Raw genomic sequence first — 22,932 nt, forward strand, 5'->3', positions numbered from 1 at the left:
ATCTCAAGATCACTATCAGCCATTGTTCCAATTCATCCCAAAATATGAAGGCATAACACAATCTACTATAGGTGGTACAAAATACTAAGGCTCAAGGGTCCCTGGGCTTAACAAATCTCATACATTTTAACCCCTTAAGCGCTGCCGTTGGCCAACGGTCGTCGCGAGCGCTACCTCCACAGTGCTGCGCACGACCGTTGGCCGACGGGCCAGCGCTCGTTATTCGAACGTTCAGCATTGGGTGCTGAACGTTCGAAGCAGCTAAGGTGTTAATTATCTTCATCCTCTTGATGTTTCTCATAGTATTGAGGGTCACAGGGTAAAATCCCCTCTGATACAAGAAGCTTACTTGGTTTAATGCATCAATGGTTATTGGGTTGAATGCTACAAAGGGTGCAAAATGGTCACAGTGCATATTGTACGTATATACCATGTTTGTAATGTAATTATTATCATTAGAACCATCCTGCATTGTGTAAATGTACCCACCCAATCAGATGTTGCCCTTAAACCCTGATCCTCACTATGTACAGCATTTCTTGCACAAATACTTGATTGCGATAACTTTGAAGACATATGTAAGGATCCCTGGATCAGATTTGTAAATGTCCACTGCACACACTCCACACATGTGTTAAGGTCTCAGGGTATGCCTATTCACATAGGCTCAAATGTTAGAGCACTTTGATTGTGAAGTTGCAAATCATACTTACAGCTTTAAGGTGAATGTGTACAGGGCTTATCAGCTGTCTTCCTCGGAGTCCCATGTTATAATGATGGATGTCAGGGGATCACATCCTCTGAGGTGCACAGAGTGAAATTCTCTAAGTGGTCAGGTCTGCTTGGAATGAATGGGTGCCTTCAGCTTTAAGGTCAAAATGAAAATTTACCTTCTCTCCTTGCAGGTCATATGGCATAAGAAGGCAATAATTTGACTAATGGAAACGGCATCAAATAGGGTCAAATCCACAATGGGGAATGGTGTCAAATCGACCTTTCAGTCTAATGGGCACAACTTTAAGGTTTTGGGGCACACATGTATATTGAATTAAAAGATAATGGATCAAACTCACACACAGGCTCACTGGGTTAACGCTTAACTTGTACTAGGGGTAAGATCCAATAAAGTGAAATAAGCAAGGGTCACAGAGTTAAATGTTCCAATTGGCTGGGGGTTAAAAGACCAAATTCATCTTAAACCTCAGAGTGAACTCTCCCGTCCCCTTCAAAGTAAAGGCATTGGGGTTGAACCACAATATTTTGAGGTGCTCACGGTGGAAGGTGACAAATTCTCATTGGATGTTAAGGTCTCATCTTTTCAGCTAAATTTTTTTTTTAAACGTGGTTCAATGAATGTGTGTAATTAATTTGCAAATTACTTTATTGTTATTTGGGATATTAAAGGAATTATGCATTTCGCAACTCTCCACGCTGTTCACATGCTCATACTGAGAAAAGATTGTTCCCATTGCACTATATTTACCTTGAGTGCCCCATATTTTTTCAATAAATTCTTTGTGTATTCCACAAAGCAAATGGAATCGCCTCAAGGTGCTTGTGTGTGCCATTTTTAGTGTGTGAGCAGTGTGTGTGAAATGGTGCCAGAGTGAGAGGGCTGGAGGCGGAAGTCCTCAACAGAAGAGTGAGCTTCTCACATTCGCCTTTATCGGGAGTCAGTGCGGCTTAGGAAGGTGGGACGGTGGGACAAAGCCAACGCTCAATCAGTGAAGCTGTCACGAAGCACCAGATATGATGTTGAATCAGATGTCGGTTGTGGCTGGAAGACGCCAGCATCGTTTCACATGTGGGACCATGTAAGGTTCTAGAGTTTGAGTATAAGAAGGCTGGGGCGCCGGTTGCAGTGTTGGAACTGGGCAAGTCTGCAACAGAGTAGGAGCTGTATGGAGTACGGATCCAGTGCCCGTGGGGAGGTGTGGTGCAGCGGCCAGGGCAGCTGACTTCGGAGCACAGGACTCACGGGTCGATCCCCAGCTCCGGCGGCAGCTCAGCTCATCACTGTGTGATTCTTTGCAATAAACTCACTTAATTTCCACAACGGCCCCCAGCGCCATGAGACCCGTAAGGGTGAGTAGTTTGCGCTTTACAAATACGGATGTATTTATCCAATAGCTATCCAAGAACCGGAGCCGGTTCTAGGTCTCCCAAGCGAACCTTCCCCGTTTAGCACCAGAACTGATGCAGTAGCATGTGCAATCGATCAATGTGTGCATCAAACTAGCCTACACACCAAGAATATTGGGCACTCTTTCTCCTGTCCAGTAGCAAATAGCAGATTTCATGAGCAGTCAGTAACTACCTTAGTTTGATTTGTGTCCTCGCTGGCAGCAGCTGTGGAGTTTGGACAGAGCACGAAGACCCCTCCCTGCATCTGCCCCTCGAATTATCCTCCCTTCTTGGCAAAGAACTTCTGTCACTTTGCAAGATGACAAGAGATAGCAATTTGAAAGTGTTTTTTTTTAACTCTCTAAAGTTCTTTATCTATATAAGATACATACATCTGTTGTTTTCCTTTAAGTATATGAATTGTATGTAATTACACAAGCCTGAATAATGTTTTTGCATTTTATATAAAGTGTTAATCACTACCCAAAGGAACCCCTTTTTGAATTATTTGTTGGCCTTTTACATGAAGTATTAATTTTTACTCAATAAAACACTTTTTAGCACACCTAACATTACTGTAGAATGAGGTCAAACCGGCTGTAACTCACAATTCTGCCTTGCAAGTTTCATCTACCTGTTTGCAATGGGCGCATAACACACTTAACTAATTTACAATGATTCATGACCTATATGTTGCGTAAGATAACTGCAACAACCCTTTTAACTGACTGTGATATATTACATGGAAAGAAATATAACGTGTAACATATAAATTACATACAGTGCTCTGCTGGTTTCGCATTAACCTTCTAAGCTATTGCACGAGGATTAAGGCCTGTGACTAGATACTACACACACATCTCTCCAGCATGTGCATCAACTACCTAAGCTGTCTTTCCAGTAATCTACCCCAACACACATCTGGAGCACCTGGTTGAAATCACTAAGCAATTTCATTTGTTGCCTATAAAGCCAGAACCACTGTAGTATGCTTGTTTTCCTTGTTATCAATTTCTAAGGAAATTGAGAGTTTGTAGAAACAAGGCACAGGTACTGACAGACCATGCGCTGATCCCATTGGCTCTGCTGCTCCTTGTGACACTGCACTTCATCGTGAGTCTGCCTCCCTTCTCTGCACCCCTGTAACTCCACCCCTTGTCACTGAACCTCCTTACCTCCATTGTTATTACTTTCCTTTTTGGGTTTGTATGTGCATGTTATATTGTGAGCAAGTAAATGGTTGAATGCAGGAATGAACCAGTGGATGAATGCATGAGTGCAAGGATGTGTGAGAGAGTGCATCTGTAATGAATTGCTGAGTGCCTAGTCTAACCAGTGACTGAAGAGGAACTACAGTTAAGCCATACCCGTTGGATTTGCCAATGCTTGTTCGGCCTTGTAAGTAGGTCCAGAATGTTTTGATTTATTGTTATAGTTCTGATATGGATGTGATGCCTCTTCTGATGCAGTGTGTGAATTCTGAGGAACAAGGTAAGAGTTATGCCAATACTGGGAGCTAGGGGTAAAATGGTGGCATTGAGGGCTGAAATGTTGGTATGCAGGGCAAGCAAAGGCAACGTGCTGAGATGAAGGTTTAGAATGCATGTCGTCATCAAACTACTGGTACGCTGGCCTAGGATTCTAGGATGCTCAGCTTCAGTGATGGAATGCTGAGGTGCAGGATTAGAATGTCTGGATATGCCCTACGCTGCTATACGCCAGGAAGAGCATTATATAGGGTGGCAAACACAACCACGATGGACTCGGTGAAGAATGTGGTGAGGGGCACTAGTGTCTTTCAAATCTCCCAGATATTCATCGACCTTGGGCTGAATGAATCTTTGTTGCAAAAAGATATTAGAACTGGTTTAATATGTCAGTTTAAAACAAATAAGATGCAGTGTCTCAGAACATGTAGAAACATGCAGAAAGATTCGAACTTATCTATAGTTATGTAAGGAGTGCAAAAATAAACATGTTGCCATAAATATCTTCTTTCCGATTGGCATTGTACTGCTAGAAAAGCAAAACAGAAGAAAGGAAAGCAGTGAGCTGACTCGCCGCCCCCCTCTGCTGCTGGCTCTGGCAGCAGGTATTTTGACATCAGAACTCCACTGTAATAAGCTACTCCAGTTGGTTGAGTTTTCGCACCATTTCTTTATAATAGGCGACTGGGTGCATAGCAAGTTGCTGATAATAAATAATTTAGAGATGTGCTTTTATACTGGGATTAACAAATCCCACGTTGTATATGACACAGGATCTGAATGCAGAGACACAATGTTGGAATGCAGCAACACAAATATGGAATTTAAAGACACAGAGTTGAAATGCAGCGTCACAGAGATGTAACGCTGAGACATAGCGTTGAAATGCAGAGATGTAGAGCTGGAATGCTGAGACGCAGAGTTGGAATGAACCGTCACAGAGACAGAATGCTGAGACACAGAGTTGCAATGCAGAGACACAAAGTTGGAATGCTGAGACACAGAGTTGGAATGCTGAGACACAGAGTTGGAATGCTGAGATGCGGAGTTGGAATGCTGAGATAGAGTTGGAATGCTGAAACACAGAGTTGGAATGCTGAGACACTGAGTTGGAATGCTGAGACACAGAGTTACAATACAGAGACACAGAGTTGGAATGCTGAGACACAGAGTTGGAATGCTGCGACAGAGTTGGAATACTGAAACACAGAGTTGGAATGCTGAGACACAGAGTTGGAATTCTGAGACACAGAGTTGGAATGCTGAGACACAGAGTTGCAATACAGAGACACAAAGTTGGAATGCTGAGACACAGAGTTGGAATGCTGAGACACAGAGTTGGAATGCTGAGACACGGAGTTGGAATGCTGAGATAGAGTTGGAATGCTGAAACACAGAGTTGGAATGCTGAGACACTGAGTTGGAATGCTGAGACACAGAGTTACAATACAGAGACACAGAGTTGGAATGCTGAGACACAGAGTTGGAATGCTGAAACACAGAGTTGGAATGCTAAGACACAGAGTTGGAATGCTAAGACACAGAGTTGGAATGCTGAGACACAGAGGGACTGATTTCGATCTTTGCAAACTGGTTACTCATTCACAACGGTGATGGATACCACGTCGGCCGAAATATAAATCCCATTATATTCTATGGGATATATATTTCGGCGTAAGGGATATCCATCACCATTGTGGCGGAGTAACTCATCCACCGAGCTCTAAATCATGGCTGCAGGGTTAGACTGACTGCACAGTATTAATGGAGCATCTTTTGATGATTATGTCAGTGACTTTCCCAGAGTGCAATGAACAGAAAGCTGCCGTTTCATGTTATTGACCATGTTTGCACAGTCCAGTTTTGTCTGTAATACTGCCTCATATTGATGCAGTGACGTCAGACCAGAGTAATGCATTCCAAATGCTTCCGTGCAGACTATGGTTTCCTTTACCCAGCACATCATTTGCGCACCGTGGATCCACCATAAGTGAAATTATTTCGATATGTACAAAAATTAATTTCTTGCCAGCCAGACAACATCACCCTTATAGTACAAGAAGAAAACACCCAGATGCTTTTAACTCGGTTTGGCACAGAAGGCCTTTTGAAAAACTCCTTGAAAGTGGTAAGGTATTTATAACCAAAGGAATGTGCTCCCTGGCAACGTTTCATAGATTGATCAAAATTAAAAACTCCTTCATAAAAGCCCAGGTGGCTTGGTGTACTTTGCAAGTGCTTATTGCTGGAGACAATTGCAAGTCTTTGTTAAAGGCTGCCTAATGGACCACTCAATCTAATGTCACACTAGTGCTAAATAATTTATTATGGAAGGAGCGGGTTTGATTGATCTCAATGCCAACTAGAGGAACACAAGCATGGAAGGTGATGCTTTTAATGTATATACATTTAAATTGTTATTGGAGTTTGTCGAACAATAAGGGATCAGACAACAACGATGCATGAGCGGCCAGAAGACAACAGCAGAGCCATAGCAGGACAAGCCAGGATGCAAACTAAACCACGGTGGCATCCATCAAAAGGAGGATGGCACACGAAGTGTGAGGGAGGGGTCCCACAGAGATGCGAAAATGCGCCCACTAAAAGTAAACTCCTATCTATCCCACTCTGCCACCCCTATAATATGGTCTTGGCCACAGGTGCACATAAACAGCCCGCAGCGATATCCTTCCTAGCATAAGGAGCCAGAGCCCAACATATCACCCAAGTCATCCTTCGTAGCATCAGGACCCGGAACCCCGGGTTTCACCCAAGTCATCCTTAGTAGCATCAGAACCAGAGCCCAACATATCACCCAAGTTTTCCTTCGTAGCATCAGGACCCAGAGCACAGGGTGTCACCCACGTCTTCCATATTTATTTATTTATTTATTTATTTATTTAAAAAGTTTTATATAGCGTGGACAAGATCTTTGCAGATATCAGAGCGCTTTACATAGAGGGGTACACGAGGGAGCATAGTCAGACAAATAAATCAATAAATCAAACAGTACAAATAGGTGACTGCAAAGCCAATCATGTGAGTAATGAGACAACTCATAAAAAGACAACTCATACACATAGGCAAGAGGTCAAGCATGTAGTACAGATCGGTGCAGAGTATTAACAGCGATCGAGATACTGGTTCAAGTGTATTTAGCCATGAGGATAGCTTTTACTTCTTTTTTAAAGAGTGTAGAGGAAGAGATAAGCCTGGTTTCGGGAGGGAGTGCGTTCCAGATCCTAGGCGCCATTCCTGAGAAGGAGCGCTTATATGTTTTTTCCTTCCGGAATCTTCGAGGTTTCAGCAAAAGATTGTTTGTGCCTCTAGTGTTTCTCGTTCCACCAGAGATTGTCCGTTTCTGAGCGAGGTAGCCGGGTGAGTTTAGGTGAACCGCCTTGTGTGTCATGCAGGCGATTTTCAGATGTATTCTGGCTTCAAAAGGCAGCCAATTCAGGGAATTCAAGTCAGGGGTAATATGGGAGTGCTTTTTTGACCCAGTGATGAGTCTCGCTGCAGCGTTTAGAGAAGCTCTTTGTGGTGCGGTTGTAGTTAGTGGGAGTCCGCAGAGGGCGGTGCTACTGTATTCAATTCGAGGGATGACTAGTGCTTGTACTGCGGTTTGGAAGTCTTTGGCTGGGAGGAAGGGTTTAAGTTTCCTCAGAGTATTGATTTGGAAGTTCGCTCCCTTAGTTGCCTTGCTGATATGTTTCTGCATGTTGAGATTGGTGTCGAGTGTTATGCCTAAAGATTTTGCTGAGTCCACGATGGTGGGTTGGACATTGAGTGCGGTTAGGTGTTTAAGCCAAATTTGAGTGGTGGAGATCTTCGCTGGAGGTGTGATCAAAAGGAACTCTGTTTTCAGGGCATTGAGTTTGAGGTGATTATTGGCAAGCCAGGATTGGGTGCATCTGATTGTTGAGTTCAGGAGCAAGATGTCCTTGGGGGATTGTAATTTGAGATAAAGTTGGGTGTCATCGGCGTACATGTGAAAGTGTACATTGGATGCTTGTAGCAAGGTGGTGAGTGGTTCCATGACTAGGTTGAACAGAATTGGGGATAGAGACGAACCTTGGGGGACGCCTAGCGTTACGGGTATTGGCGAGGACATCGGGTTGTTGCTCTTGAATTTCTGCGACCTGTTGTGAAGAAAGGAAGTGAACCACTTGAGAACAGTTCCAGATAAACCCATTCTTGTGTTTAGTAGTTCTAGTAGATTCTCATGTTTAACGGTGTCAAATGCTGAAGAGAGATCAAGAAGGATGAGGAGGCAGGTGTCATTTTGGTCTAGCATTTGAAGTGCGTCGTCAATTATGTGAGTGATAGCTGTTTCTGTACTGTGTCCTGCTCGGAAGCCTGACTGGTGAGGATTGAGGAGATCAAATTGTTCAATGTGTTTAGTCAATTGTAGTTGTGCGCATTTTTCCAGCAGTTTGGGAATATTGGTAATGGGACGGTAGTTGTTGAGATCAGAGGGGTCGGCTGTGGGTTTCTTTAGTAGAGGTGTGACTTAACCCACTTTGAGGGAGTCAGGTATGCTTCCTTGTTGGAGAGAACTGTTGATAATTTTAGTCCAGAGAGGGAGAAGCAAAGGGGTAAAGTCTTTTACTGCGGAGGCAGGAAGGGGGTCCGTGAGGTGATTGGATGGTTTCAGGGTGCTGAGCAGTTTGCCAATTTCTTCTTCCGAGTATGTGCCAAAGGTTGACCATGTAGCATTGTTTTTTGGTTCAGTGGGTGCTAGGCCCTGAGGTTTGGAGTAGAGGCTTGCGTCAATAAGGAGATCGCTTTTTATGTTGTCAGTTTTTTGGATAAAGAAAGCAGCGAAGTCTTCACAGGAGGGTGCTTTACGCACAGTGTTGAGTGGTTGGGGTTGATCCTTGGATTGTGATCTGATTAGCTCAAACAGGTTTCTCGGGCGTTTATTTGCTTGGTCGAGCTGGAGGCTGAAGAAGTCTGATTTTGAGCGTTTTATTTTCCTGAAGTAAGCATTTCTCTTTTTCTTCAGGTCTTTTAGGTGTATTGCAGAGGGAGCTGATCTCCAGGAACGCTCTGCCATTCGCATGTCTCGTCTATCTTCATTGAGTCTCCCGTCGTACCATGGATTGGAGATTTTAGTAGAGGCTCTTTTTAGCTGCATAGGTGCAGCCTCATTATTTATTGAGGTCATAGTGTTGAGATAGTGGTCAGTCAGGGTTTGAACGTCCGAATCGCCTGTCGGTGGAAGTAGGAGATTGCACCTGTTAGGGGGCAAAGAGCCTGGGTTGAGTTTTTTCATGTCTCTTTTCCAGACTTTGGGTTTGGAGAGTTGAGCCGGGTGAACTTTAACTTTTTCATTGATGAAGAATGTGATAATATGATGATCTGACCAGTCACAGGGTTGGATGGACTCGAGTTGGATAGAGTCCTCTTTGGAGATGATCAGGTCGAGGATTGAGCCTTTCTCATGGGTCGGGCTGTTGCATATTTGGGTGAGGTTAAGGGCGTCGAGGAAATTTTTAAGACTATTTACCACCGCGTCATTGCGATCGTTCCAGTGGAGGTTAAAGTCACCAAGGTATATTTGGGTGAGCTGCCGTCCGGAATTGGTTGAGATCATATCCATGATTTGTTGGGAAAAGGTGAAGTTGTCCCTGGGAGGGTGGTAAATGCTGTGGAGAGAACATATTGGTTTGCCCTCACTAATAATGTCGAGGCAGATGTATTCCCAGGATGTTGGGGATGGTAGGGAGGTGGAGTTGACTTTCAGAACAGAGATGCTGTTCCTGTAGCTTGAGGGGATGTCCAACCTGCCAGCCCAGTACCTTGTACACACCATGTGCAAGGCATCTGCCTTATACACTGCAGTCAAACAACATCTGCAACACAACATGAAGGAAAGGGTGCAAGTGGAATCAGAGGCAGACTCATTTCCCATAGGTGCTCAATTGCTTAATAAACCCTAAGAAAAAATAGGAATTAAGTTCATCAAAGCTTAGCTGAGACCAACTCAGTAGTGGCTGTTAGGGGACAGTGGCGGAGGGGTGTGGGGTGGGGTAACGTGGGGGGATAGGAAATAAATAAAAAAGAAAACGTACTTGCTGGTCGCCATCACCAGCTGCTGCCTCTTCCTAGTAGGAACAAGAAACGGGAAGCACCCCGGCTTCCAGACTCCTCTAGCCAATCACTTCCTGGGTGGAGAACATGCAAAGTGCACATGACTGTTTGGCTGGCCCGGGATGACCAGAAACCACTAGCTCAAATTAAGCACTGCAAAGCTGGGGATATTTATACAACTGGGTCATATGTCGAATAAAGTTCTCACTTACGTAGTTCACATGCTGCCATGCATAAGTTGGAGATATTTATAAGGTCTCATTGTCAGACGCCAAAAAAGTCTAGTTGACTGTGCTAGCACCTCCCACTCAACAACAGGGCCTTTCAGGAAAGGTTACTCTTCCACCCTGTCCAGTGCAGGGCCATAGGCTAGCCTTGTAGCACCACTCGATTAGCATCTTCCGTGCTCATGACGATCTGCGCTGTGCTCATGACGAGCTGAGCTTGTCATGACTCGCGCGGTGCTCACACGTGGGAATAATTTCCCTGCTGTGCTGAGCGTTCCACAGAAACGGACTTGGTCATGACGAGCTCCGCTCGCCATGAGCACAGCGCCACAGTGCAGCGTGACAAGCCAAGCTCGTCACAAGCACTGTGTCACTGCGTGCAACCCCGCTTCCCCCAGCACCGCAGGGGAATTAGCCCCACGGCGAAGGGGTTAAATGGAAGCTAGAGGCCCATCATATAACACAGACAGTAAATCAATTTATGTACACAAGTTATATTCCGAAAAGACACTGATCAGCCGTGATCATTGTCAGTTTCTTAATTGGCATTGACGAATCACAGCAGGTTTTTCTGTCTGAATGTCAGATTTATACACTGCACCTAATATATGATAGATTTATCCCACTTGACAGTCAAGGCCAAACTATTTCTAAATAAATGCATGCTCTTCATAAGTCGTTTACCTGTACAACAGCGATACCATCCAAATAACAACAGATCATCGGTGTAAAGAGAGACCCAATTGTCCAAGTCACTCTCTCCACCAGTCAGGGCTTGAACCAGTGCATCCCCTAGATCCATGCCGCAAAACGCCTTCTCAGCAAGAGCAAAGACTAAAGGCGAGAAGGCCTACAGCGACGAGGTGCCCAGCTCAACGTGGAAGGGGTGAAGACTGGCCTGCAGGATGGTGGGGGCCGAAGATAAATCTAGGACCTGTGCTAATGCCAGGTGTGGCCTACTAAAGCCGCCTCTGGGGGCTCATTGGGGCATTGAGCTATTATGGTCAAGATGTACCTGCAATGGAACTACTAGGAGTGTGCAAAATGTATGTAATTTGCTTTTGCCTATTTGTGTGAAATTTCTGAAAAATTAACAGGAAAATAATCATAATTATACCAAATGCAAATCCATCATTTAATGCTTTATTTTTGCATAAAAAGCAACCTCATGTCAATTTTTGACAAAAAATTACGCTGTTTGCTGCAAGAGATAATACAAAAACATTAGTGGCACAAAGCAAAAACCAGTCGTATTCTGGACGTTCACATTATTTCCCTGTGCTTGTACTAAGCACAGGGAAATAAAACAGAGTGCTAATCGGTATCAATGTAGCATATCAGGGGACAGAAAGAGCTCAGACAGAGTGAGGCTGAGGAGAGGAACAAATGTTGTGTATTTGCACCAATCTGCAAAGAGAGACAGACAGTGAGAGACCGAGGAGACGAAGAGAGGGCATGTATCTGAATCCATGAAGGGTGACCAGGCATCCCGGATTTGCCGGGAAAGGCCTGATTTTTCTACTACACCAGTCCTAGTAACACAGAGATACCTATTCATAAACCTCATTGGGTACTACAGAAAGTAGTTCAAGAGTAGGACTACTCGGGTACTACAAAATGCTGTTCACAAACTTAAAGACAACTGCCTCTCCCATCCTTTCTGTGTGAAGACCTCTACTGAGGTGGAAGAGATCTCTTCGCACATATGTTTACACTGCAGTAGTAAATGTGACAGAGAGCCAGAGGTGTTACTAGGAAACAGAGTACACATACTACTAAATGGGAGGGAGTTGGGATGGGCATGTTAATCAAACAACCCTACTCCAAAAGAGTAAGACAATTGCAATTCATAAACTACCCTTCTAAATGTATTGCAGCCCAAAGATGTCAAAACACGTGTAGATGTACTCCAGCCCAACCATGGTGTAAGTCAAGCAGCACACATGACCAGTCAGAGGGACTGTCTTAGAAAACAATACAGGTGGGAAAATAAAATAACACCCCAAAGGGGGTTAATTAATTAAATGATCGCAAAATGCAAGATATAGATTACTTTTAATGTTGACAAATATATAGTTAATTGCTTAGTTATTTTAAAATATAATAATAGGCTAATTTAGATGTTAAATTAAGAATTACAAAAATTAATAATTCAATGTTTTATTACTCATTTAATTAACTTCAATATATTAAATTAAATTAACATTATTTTTAAAAGCTCTAAATAAGTATCACCTAAGAAAAATGTTTATTTTTATTTATTTAGTTTTAAATATGAGGAAAGTTATATATTAATTAAATTAATGTCATTATTTTTCAATACATTGACATATTTTATTTTAAAAATATTATACAAATCTTAATATAATGTACAATAAGCACCTACAGTTCAATTGAATATTTCCTCTATTGAGGCAAGCAGTTAGTACCTGTGAACAAGAAAGAATAGTCAGGGCTGAAAAGCAATGTTTAAGAAAACATTTTTGTGGCGGGTCTAAGAGTCAGACCGGTACAAAGAATGTCTGGCACTGACTCCTTGCAAGATCCACATAGCCAACAGCTTCTGTCTTTCTTTTAAGGCACCAATGGTGGACCGGGATCCTTGCTCTGGACAAATCTGAAGCGATGCTACATAAATCTTATTTTCAACTGTACTGGAAATGGATCACCAAAGTGATCTTGCTCTTTACAGACCTGTACAGATTCATTACTGTCCAGGTATAGGGGCATTTACTAAATCTATTTTATGCAGCTCCTTTAAGATAACTCTTGCTGTTCTCCTAGAGAGGTTTGGCTTATTGGGATAACCCTGCTGGATTTAGGTGCAATGTTTTCAAAGAGCTCTGTCCTGCCAAATATAATACCTCTGGGAGTTATTGCTGCAGTGTTCATTTTATGCCTGAATTCAACATAAGACAGCAGCCGGTCTATCTTCAAATTTCGTAGGAAATTTTCAATCTTGATTTGCAATTTAACAGCACATTTGACTGTAGACAAAATATTTACCTGTCGATACACATATCTGTGTACTGATCTCAGAGGTCGCTCGCCGTATGCTTTAGTTGGTGGGATTCCACTCTACTCTACCTTCAGTAGTAGTTCACAAGTTGGGCATTGTATAGCCACTCTTTTCTAAGGGAGGGTGTTTGAGTATGAGTGGTTGGCCCTGAGTGGTGCTGGATTTACTACCATGTTTTTGGGGCTGTAGTAATTTGGCTCCATATCATTTCAGACATGTAAGTCAACAAATTTGAGTAATGTGGCACTCGTAAATGGTAAACAGCTAGAAGTAGTAAAGTTACTCAAAGGTGTAAGTGTTGCCTTAGTGAATACCCAGCCTATGTGGATTGACCTTGCATTGACCTTCCCTCTGTGCCATGCTGTCTTTGGTTTCTGTGTTGATGAGAGCTGTCCTTTCAGCTCATCTGTGCCCTTCGGCCAATGCAAACTTTAGTTCTGCGTCTGTGTTCACGGGATGCCCCCGTTTTTGATCTGGTCACCCCACATCAATGTAATGTTGGATGCGTGAGAGAGGGAGTCAGCAGAGGGAGACAAGACAGACCCTACACTGAGGTGTGGGAGGGGATGCAGAGAAAAATGACAGTCAGCCAACGGTGTGTACTTGCATCCGTGGAGTGTGGGAGGGGCGGCATAGAGCAGACTGTGGGAGACCATAAAAAGGAAGACATCTGCATCAGTGGAGTGTGGGAGAGAAAACAGAGAGAAGCCAAGGAGAGGAGGACCACGGGTATTTGCATCAGTGGAGTGTGGAAGGGGAGACAGGAAACAGACAGTGAAAGGAAGGAATTTGCATCAGTGAGAAGGGTCGGAGGTGAGAGACAGCAGGCAGTGAGGGACCGAATAATAGATGAAGCCAGAGTGTGTATTTGCATCAGTGGAGTGTGGGCGAGGAGAGTACAGACAGCGAGAGGCCTTTGTGTATTTGAATCAGTGGAGTGTGGGAGGGGAGAGTACAGACAGTGAGGGACCGAATAATAGATGAAGCCAGAGTGTGTATTTGCATCAGTGGAGTGTGGGAGAGGAGAGTACAGACAGCGAGAGGCCTTTGTGTATTTGAATCAGTGGAGTGTGGGAGGGGAGAGTACAGACAGTGAGGGACCGAATAATAGATGAAGCCAGAGTGTGTATTTGCATCAGTGGAGTGTGGGAGAGGAGAGTACAGACAGCGAGAGACCTTTGTGTATTTGCGTCAGTGGAGTGCGGGAGAGGGGAGAGACAGCAGACCGAGAGGAGAGGAGACAGCGTATATTGTCGTGAGTAGAGTTTGGGGGTGGGGGCGAGAGAGAGCAGTCAGAGTGAGACCGAGCAGAGGGTGAGTGCTGCCCTGGCGCAGCCCCTGCTCGGTCCCGGGTCTATTCTTACCCTCCCGCCGCTCCTGGGTCCACGAGTGACGGGTTTAGATCTGGGACAGAGGGGCGTCTGTCCCTGTCACCGTGATTGACAGGAGTCAGGAGGTGGAGGCTACTGTGAGACACTCAGAGATGGAGCGAGGGAAGTAGATGGGTGGGAAAGAAGGAAGCAAGAGTAGAGAGGGAAGGAAGAGAGAAAAGGAAGCGGGAAAAGACGCAGGAAGAAAGAAGTGGAGAGAAGAAGGGAGGGCCGAGGAGGGAGAAAAGGTAGCATATGGGGTGGGGGCAGGAAGGTAAGGGAATGAAGTATGGAAAGAAGGGAAAGAAAGGTAGGTGGAGAGCGGTAAGAGAAGGAGTGGGGAGACAGAGGTAAGGGCAGCAAAAGCGAGCGAGAAAAGAAAGATGTGGGAGGAACTTATAAAATAAAAAGAAGGATGAAAGGTATGGAGCAAGTGAGGAGAAAAGAAAAGAGTAAGGATGATATTAAACAAAATAATGACATAAACATAAAGAGGAAATAGAAGAAATGTGACTGCCAGATAATGAAGAGAGCCCACATAATGGATGAGTGAATCAAAAACATTAAAGAATAAGGTTGTCTTCTGAGCTGCACACAGATGGAAACATATTTACCCGGCCCCATTTGAAATGATATGCCGCCATTGCGTCACCGTTTTGATGCTCCGGAGGCCCTGTGTGCCAGCATACATTGATACGGCCACGTAAAGCCCCCCTGCAAGGTTTTTCATGTCCTTGAAAATATGGAATCTGGCACTGCCTTACTCTGTGTGGGAGGGGCGCTCCATGGGTTTTGTTGTGGGTGTTCCCACACAACACCCATTGCTATTAACACTTTCCTAGATTTACAACATTGTGTAAATCTATGGCAGTGCCAAAGCTAACGCCTTCACAAAGCAGGCATAACGTTGTTTTAGATAGTGCCTGCGCAGTACATGCACTGCTCTGCGAGCCATGCTGTACTGGAGTATGTATTGGAAGCCCCACCCACTCTGCACCCCAATTTGTCATTGGCTTGTGTCGTTGTCCTTCCTAAATGCTGGCTTCTGATTCATTATTAAGCCTGTTAGTCACTCCTTAGTACCGCCTTGTCTTCATTTGAAACCTTTCCAAGAGGACTGGCCATTTTACTTCAGTTGTTACACGCTACGTCTTCTTTAGTCTGTAAGCACTATTTTTCGTTAATGAGTTTCTCTTACTGTAGGAGGGTGTCTCATGCGCAGTTGTGACCACCGGCTTGTTTATTTAATTCTTAGCAAATGGGGAGCTCTTCAGGGGTAATTGTAGACAGAAGAGGGCAACTCAGCGATGCCATCAAGCATTTGGAATGCAAAAGGGTCCGCTTTTACGATAGTTTAAGCTATTAGCATTGTAAATGACGCTGCCTTTTATTTATGTTTTAGTTTTTAAAACACAGATAAAAGGCATTGTCATTTGCAATGCTAATAGCGCAAACTTGTGTAAATGCGAGACCTAGTGCATTGCAAATGCTTGTTTCCTCTTTACATGTGTTCTGCATTTGCAGCACACATGGAACAAGAACAACGCCTCCTCTGATTGTTTTAGTGCAGGAAGGTGTCATTTCCCTGCATAAAAGCAATCATGCCAACAGCACAAACTCCCCTGCACCGTGGTGCATGGGGGCCTGCATTGGAGCTCAACTGCCCTTTTGTACCACTTTTGGCCGCCATAAGTGTGGCAGGGTATGCTCAGACGTGAGTCCCTTGCTCACTTTGCCACTGGATTCAAGATGGCCGGGCTGAAGACGGCTGGAGTGCCAGAAACCGGTCCTCGGAAGCTTGTTTCCGGTCCAGGGAAGACATGGCTTGGCAGTTCGGGCTGGACTGTTCCCATGAGGCACAGGGTCAGACTGATTTGCATATAGCCATGTCTGAACTGGGGTGGCATAGTGGGCTAAAGAATGGTGATGGATTAGACCCAGATCTTTTGACTGGGTGTGAGTGTTTGATTGATTCAGATGCTCCGTCCATCACCACCCTCTTTTGTACATCATATATATAAATGCCATTGTGGCTTGGCCTCATTGTGTTTATTGTTTTTCTTATATTATCTCCTTTCCATTAGTCTGTTATTACAGATGTCATCTGGTGCCAGTGCTTTATTTGAGCCGGTAGTCGCTGGTGGGGGGTCATCACTGGTGCTCATTTTTCCTCCTCAGACAATTTCGGAGAGCAAGAGCGGTAAAAATACCTAAAAGAAAAAAAAGGAGAAAAAACAGAGAAACTGCCTCAAAGGAAGAGTGGCAGGAACCTGCAAAAGTGAGACAAAGGGGCGGGGCGTGTCAGGCAATGGATTAAAGAGGCGGACACATTTAATAGCGCCGTCTGGGCTTCTGAACAGTGCTCTGGGCACTAGCAATCATTCTTTTGTACACTAAGCATTGCTTGGTGCATCTTAATTATCAGTTTGAACTGATGTAATAAAGTTTTTTTCATAGTTCCTTTGCAAGTTCAAATTAGTCCAGATGGATATTGCAAGTTTTCCCGCAGGCCTGTAGGGCTGGGCAAAGTCAGTTCCATGTCAGTGTTTATTTGGCAAACTGTCAGAAAGAGGAAGTTGGAACAGAGGACAAATCATTGCTTGGGCTTCATTCTGAGCCCTGTGCAGATCTGTTTCTGTTTACTTTGTGTGTATTGTGCACACTGCAAAGCTTAATGGCTTCTAGGTGCTAAGGAAGTGGTTGATGCCCACAGTGAATGCAGTTACATTTCATTAGCTATGCCGGCGGATGGCTGGAGGTAGAACCTAGGCGTTCACAGTGCAGGTACCAGGTTAGCGCCAGCATCTTCCTGGCACCCTCAGTTCCTGGCGCGCGCTCCTGCCTCACATTCAATAGATGTAGCAACTCGCCAATCCCCACCACCTCAAATGAACAACAATCTGTACCGCGCTAAGGGGATGTAACCCACCCCCCATGCAATGTCCTGTTGCTTTGTAGCTAGGTTTGCAGTACACAAGTACCCTGCATCCATTCATCCATTCATCCACTATAGCAGAATGTGTACTCACACAACGTCTTCACTGGTAAAGACTCTTTTTGCTGGCTTGTGTAAAATGCCTCAAGGTGCTGTATGATGGCTGAAAGGATTCAAGGCAGCTCTATAATGGATGAATGGATGGATGGATGAATTGATGGGCGGATGAATGCCTGTCAGCTGTTCTGTCTCTACAATAGGAGAGTGTACAGGCCTCTGTGCTGTAAGCTGAATTCCCAGAGAGCTCAGCCTCTGCCTTGAGCTTCTCAGCCTGGTCGCCTTCACACAGGGGCCTGGAATGCCTGCCTGGCCTCTTCCTGACATCCACGCGGATGCAAACAGGGGAAATTCCCTTGTAAGGTCAATGTCGAGTCCCTGTGAACAACTCTAGATGCAACTGGGCTTGTTGGTAAGTTCCAGGAAATGTTACCAGGCGTGAAGTGGTCCCAGGCAGCACCTGCCGGGCTGCTGCTCAGGGAAAGGGGCGGTGGTGGAAGCAGGAGGCGAGGGAATGATGGAGAAAAGAAACCAAGGGGTAGGAGCCAAGGGGATCAGAAGCCAAACAAAGACAAACGGAGCCGGGAGGGCAGATTCACTGAATGTTTGTAAAATGCCGTGCAGCAACCAGAGCTGTTGTGCTTCTGTTGTGCGCTGTGTTCTGCCGTTGGGCATGTCTGCAAGCGCTGCGATGCCCCGTTGCTGGGGTAGCCATGCGCTATATAAACCTGCTTAACATAACATAACATTGCACAAGGGGGAGGAAGCAGTGCACAGCCATAGATACTAAATATGGGCTGGTGCGGCTCTCTTCCCCTCGCCGGAGCACACGCACCTTTGCACAATAATGTAAGGTTGTGTGTGTGATGTCTAGCATAGGTTTTGTACTGAAAGAATGTCCGTCCTCTACAAAATTGTATACCTAGGTTTATTTGTTAACATACCATGCTTTGGGCGTGTGCTGTACTGTGGCACACACATGCAATGTGCAAAATATTTGGAGAAATTAAAACAAATCTACTTCTTTGCACCTGCCTCAAGGAGGCTGTATTTTTTGACGAAAACCAGGTCTGAAAATCTTTGTAGATCTGGCTTTGCATCCAAATCCTACAGTGCTTGAACTGGGGTCTGGTGGTTTACTGGTGCAGGACACGTTACCACGGGCTTGGTTTATAAGATTTTAGTTTTCATCCAACCCAGCTAGAGACTGACCATTGGTGACTCATGAGGAAAAGCTAACCAAGACATGCCTTGTTGCACTAAATGCTGGTCACTTACCTACACTGAATAGTTTTACAGAACTTGCAAGAAAATGTGCATAGACTCTGTGAGAATGAAATTACGCTTGACTGTGAAAAACTACTGTGGGCCACAGCCGAAGTAGTGTCTGCAAGCAGAATGTATGATGATACAACGCGTACCATCACAACGCGGTATGTTACATCGCAGTCTTGACAACGCAAGTCGTTACATCGACTTGCGTTGGAGGGCGCTGGACTTAGGAATAGTGTGAATAACTATTCCAACTCCAGTCTACGTACAGTAGGGTAGGTGTTGGAATAGTAATTCACACTATTCCTTAGTCTAGAGCGCCCTTGAGTGCAAGTCGATGTAACGACTTGCGTTGTTAAAACCACGATGTAACCATACCGCGTTGTAATGGTTGCGCGGTAAAGGATGTTTTCCGTGCAAGCAGCTTAAGGGCAATAATCAGGACCTAAGGCAAACGTTTCTCTCATAATAAAACATGTCCACATGTGGTTCCTTTGTAGGGGTTTAATGATGGGTGGGACATCGGGACCACTTCTGATGGCAAGGTCCAGGGTTGCACCACAGCACCATTGATACTTTATGTCATGTTACCAGGAGTTGTGCAGCACTCGATTGACGTAGAGGGCATCTGAATGGTAACTTCAAGTGGAAGTCACAATAGAGAGGCAAAAATCAAGGGATGTTCTTCACAGTTGCAGGTGGCAAAGGGAGAAGGTTGGAGAGACTTATCGTGAGGGTAGTTTTGCTCACAGTGTAGTAGTAGTAGTACAATTATTGTTAATTAAAGCTGACAATTAGAAAAAGAAAATGAACATTACATTAAAACCACGTACCATCACTTCATCTTTTTTCATGTACAGTTGCGCCAAAATATACAGTCGTTATCGGTAGTTCGCTATTAATGTGGCATAAGGGGAGGCCCACAGTGACGGCTGCCACTGAATGCACTCTGTGCAATGCATACAATGTTGGTCCAATACATAGATCACTGCAACAATGCAATGGTGATGGTTGGAGACAACCACAGAGTAGGACCCAGAAACGCGAGGAAGGCCCTTTGGAAACTGTCTGAAAGGCTGAAACATGCCAAATACGCTGGTTCTCACAGAATCAAAAATGCTAAAAAAGCAAATGTGCACATTTTCAGATGTCTTTGGAAACTGCTACGGACTTCATCTATTAACTTTTTGGCAATCAAAGCTCTAATTTCGATGCTGCCTGCCTGGATTGTATTACAGGAAGCTTGTCTAGGTAACCGGGCCGCCACACATGGCAGTGCGGGCTCCAAAGAATGCATGGTTCCTGCTATAAAAAAAGTCAATAGACATTCCTGAGGTCTTTTAATATGGTACACAGAAGAGTGAACAACCTATTTTTCTGCTTGTAAAAAAAAAAAGTTGGAACAACACCCACTAAAATATATGTTTTTGAAGTAAAGTTCTGGACAAATCCAGACACGAATACAGTATATGACAGCTTCTGTAAGTTATGGAAACGCCTTAAACACAGGCCACGGTAGCTGTCAAAATAGCCACGTGAAATGTCCCTAATTCTTTCAAGACTCACAAGCTGCGTGTGGTGGGGAAGTGGTGTGTTGTTGTGTACAGAGGCGACTAGCCTATCGCAAAGTTAGGGTTGTTTTTGTACATCCCGCGTCTCCCAAAGATCTGCTCTGCTCAATGCCCCTGTATCTTATGGTTCCTGTTGCAAGGAGGCCCTTTGAGCAAAACTCAACATAACAACACATCACCTGAGCGGGATAACTATTGTCTGCAGTGTGGAAAGTGTACAGATCAGTTAAAGAGACAAGTCCCCCCACCCCCCAAGCGCCTTGAGACCCTCACGGAGGTGTAGTGTGCTCTACAAATGCATTGATTGATTGATTGATTGATTGGAAGACCACCTGTCATGCTAAGATCAACCTTAGGGTTGGAGTTGGAGTTTATTTCACCATCTAGAATTTGAATTATCTTGACCGTGGAAGCCAAATCATCATTTCAAATACCCTAACCTTAGAGTTTATATCTCTATCACAATCTAAGATATGGTTAATGTTCCTGTGGGGGTTGTGTATCAATCTTATAAGTGGACCAGTTTTAGGGTTGCTGAATATATCACTTTTTAGGATATTGTTGTGTTTAGCTGTGTATCTCCACCCAATGACATTCCATAGAATGTAGTATATAGAATACAATGTGGAATGTATCTGAGTGTAGAGTCAGTTGCTGCCTGAATGCTGGGGGAGATAGACGTATTGGCAATATCTTTACCATTTACTAATAAAGAAGTTTACTCACTTCTTCGGTTGCAAAGCGCTTGATACAAATTTTGGCGGCGTGTTGTCTTTTAGACATTAGACCCTCTCTTCTTCGCACCTTGTTGGACATTATCTGTTCCAAGGTGGAAACAAACTTGCGGCTCCTTCTCTGTCGGGCTCGCAGTGCGGATGCGGAGTTCCTGCCTGTGTCGAAGAGGAAATAGACAACAAAGTTGCCAAATTAGTGATTTTGTGGCCAACAAGTGTACAGCGTTCAATTTGGACCAATCCGTACTGGTGCGCAAGAAAAATCAGTCTGTGCGACAGCGCAGCGGGCGCTCCAGTAGCTCGCCCACATTCAGGCATTACGGAGTACATCATGCTGAGCATCATGCATTGCGGAGCCACTTAAAATAGGTTCCAGCGCACAAGAACTGGCGTGGGAGTTTTCTGCAAAGCATTGAGGGAGTGTGTCGCCACGCATTGTGGTGCAACCATTTTGATTTGGTTGTATTGTTGACCTCGGCAATAAATATGCGACTTTTATCAGTAATTCAAGACTAGCTCTGTTAAAAAAATTAGATTGTCTCCCTGCCATAGACGCAGCGGTATACTACCACATTCTACACTTATTTGGTATTTCAAATATATTTATTATTGGTTTGTTTTCGATATCTAAGTGTAGTAACACATTTACTCCAACTGTGAAATTCTTAATTTTAGTGGGGTGTTTTTCTCTATTTATAAAGACGTGTACATCACAAACCTTTTCTCTACCTCCTCCACAACCATTCTTGGCATCTTCTGGTGACCCCCCTATAAAATAGCACAAATGGAAAGAATATTTTTAAAAGTATATTGAGACAATCGAAGATGAGGAATTGACGCAACTAAAGAAAAATTAAATAATTGTGCATTCATTGGGTCCACAAGGACTTAAGTTATATAATGCTATGGAGAAAAAACCATGTGTTCCTGCTGCGTCTGATGTTTTCTTACATACTTCAGAGGATTTTGATAATTATTATTTGACATCGGTTTGCATAGCTATTGACAGACACAGTTTTTACAGGAGGAAACAAAATAAGCTGGAGCCTGTTGAAGAGTATATGACAGCTCTTAAAAACTTGCTTTAACTTGCAGATTCGGTGTTTTGCACGATGAACTGATCAGAGACCAAATAATAATGCATGTGAATAATGAGCATATTCAAGAAAGCCTCTGGGTTTATGGTGAGTCTCCACTTAATGATGCAATTTAAATCCTTTATGGCGAGTCTCCACTTAAGGATGTGAATTCTATCATAAAGAAAGTGGAAATCTCTAATAAGAGCTATGGCAGGTGAAACCAATGCAAACGATGACCAAAAGATTTAGGGCCTGGTATACGGTTTGGTGGAAAGGTTACTCTGTCACAAACGTGACGGATATTCCGTCCGCCATATTACAAGTTTCATAGGTTATAATTAACTTGTAATACGGCGGACGGGATATCCATCACATTTTTGACAGAGTAACCCGGTCGGCCAAACTCTAAATTGGGCCCTTGGTCAGTAAACTAAAACAAAGAATGAAAAAGAAAATACAGGACTGGGAAGAAAATAAAAAGAGAAACTCCAAGTTCCTGGAGAATCAGTTATATAGGTGTGGAAACAAGGACCACTTAGCTTATAGTAAAAAGTGCCCTGCACGCAATCAAAATGATTTGACTCTTTGCGTAGGTCTATAAGAAGGGAAATCCGAGTAAAAATGTTGCTGTTGTGAAAGGTGAATCTGGTTCTGATTCGGGATCAGATGTGTCAGGAGATGAGCGCAATATTAAGAATAATAATTGTGTTTCAGACATTAGAGATACAGTGGATAACTTTGGTGTGAAACTTCTCTTTAAGCTATCTAGAAACAAACTTGTATGTAATATAAGATTACGAGGAGTGGAGATACCCATTGTGGCAGATGCAGTTTCTCCATACACTATAGTCAACAAAAAGGGATGCAAAGAGAATTTTGTATTAGGCAGATTTTTGATGCCCTCAGATGCGTCTCTGGAAAGTTTACTGGAGCAGCTATTGCCATGATAAGGTATAGGAAACTA

The 22,932-nt window shown here is 44.0% G+C and overlaps 1 protein-coding gene across 3 annotated transcripts in view; it reads left to right on the forward strand.

Moving 5' to 3' along the window:
• TNS1 (tensin 1) overlaps nucleotides 1-22,932 on the forward strand; it is a 1,287,061-nt gene that overhangs the window by 1,000,286 nt on the left and 263,843 nt on the right. The window lies entirely within an intron of this gene.

The sequence above is a fragment of the Lissotriton vulgaris genome, chromosome 2_1 (genome assembly GCF_964263255.1).
Source record: "Lissotriton vulgaris chromosome 2_1, aLisVul1.2, whole genome shotgun sequence".
Classification (NCBI taxonomy): Eukaryota; Metazoa; Chordata; class Amphibia; order Caudata; family Salamandridae; genus Lissotriton; species Lissotriton vulgaris.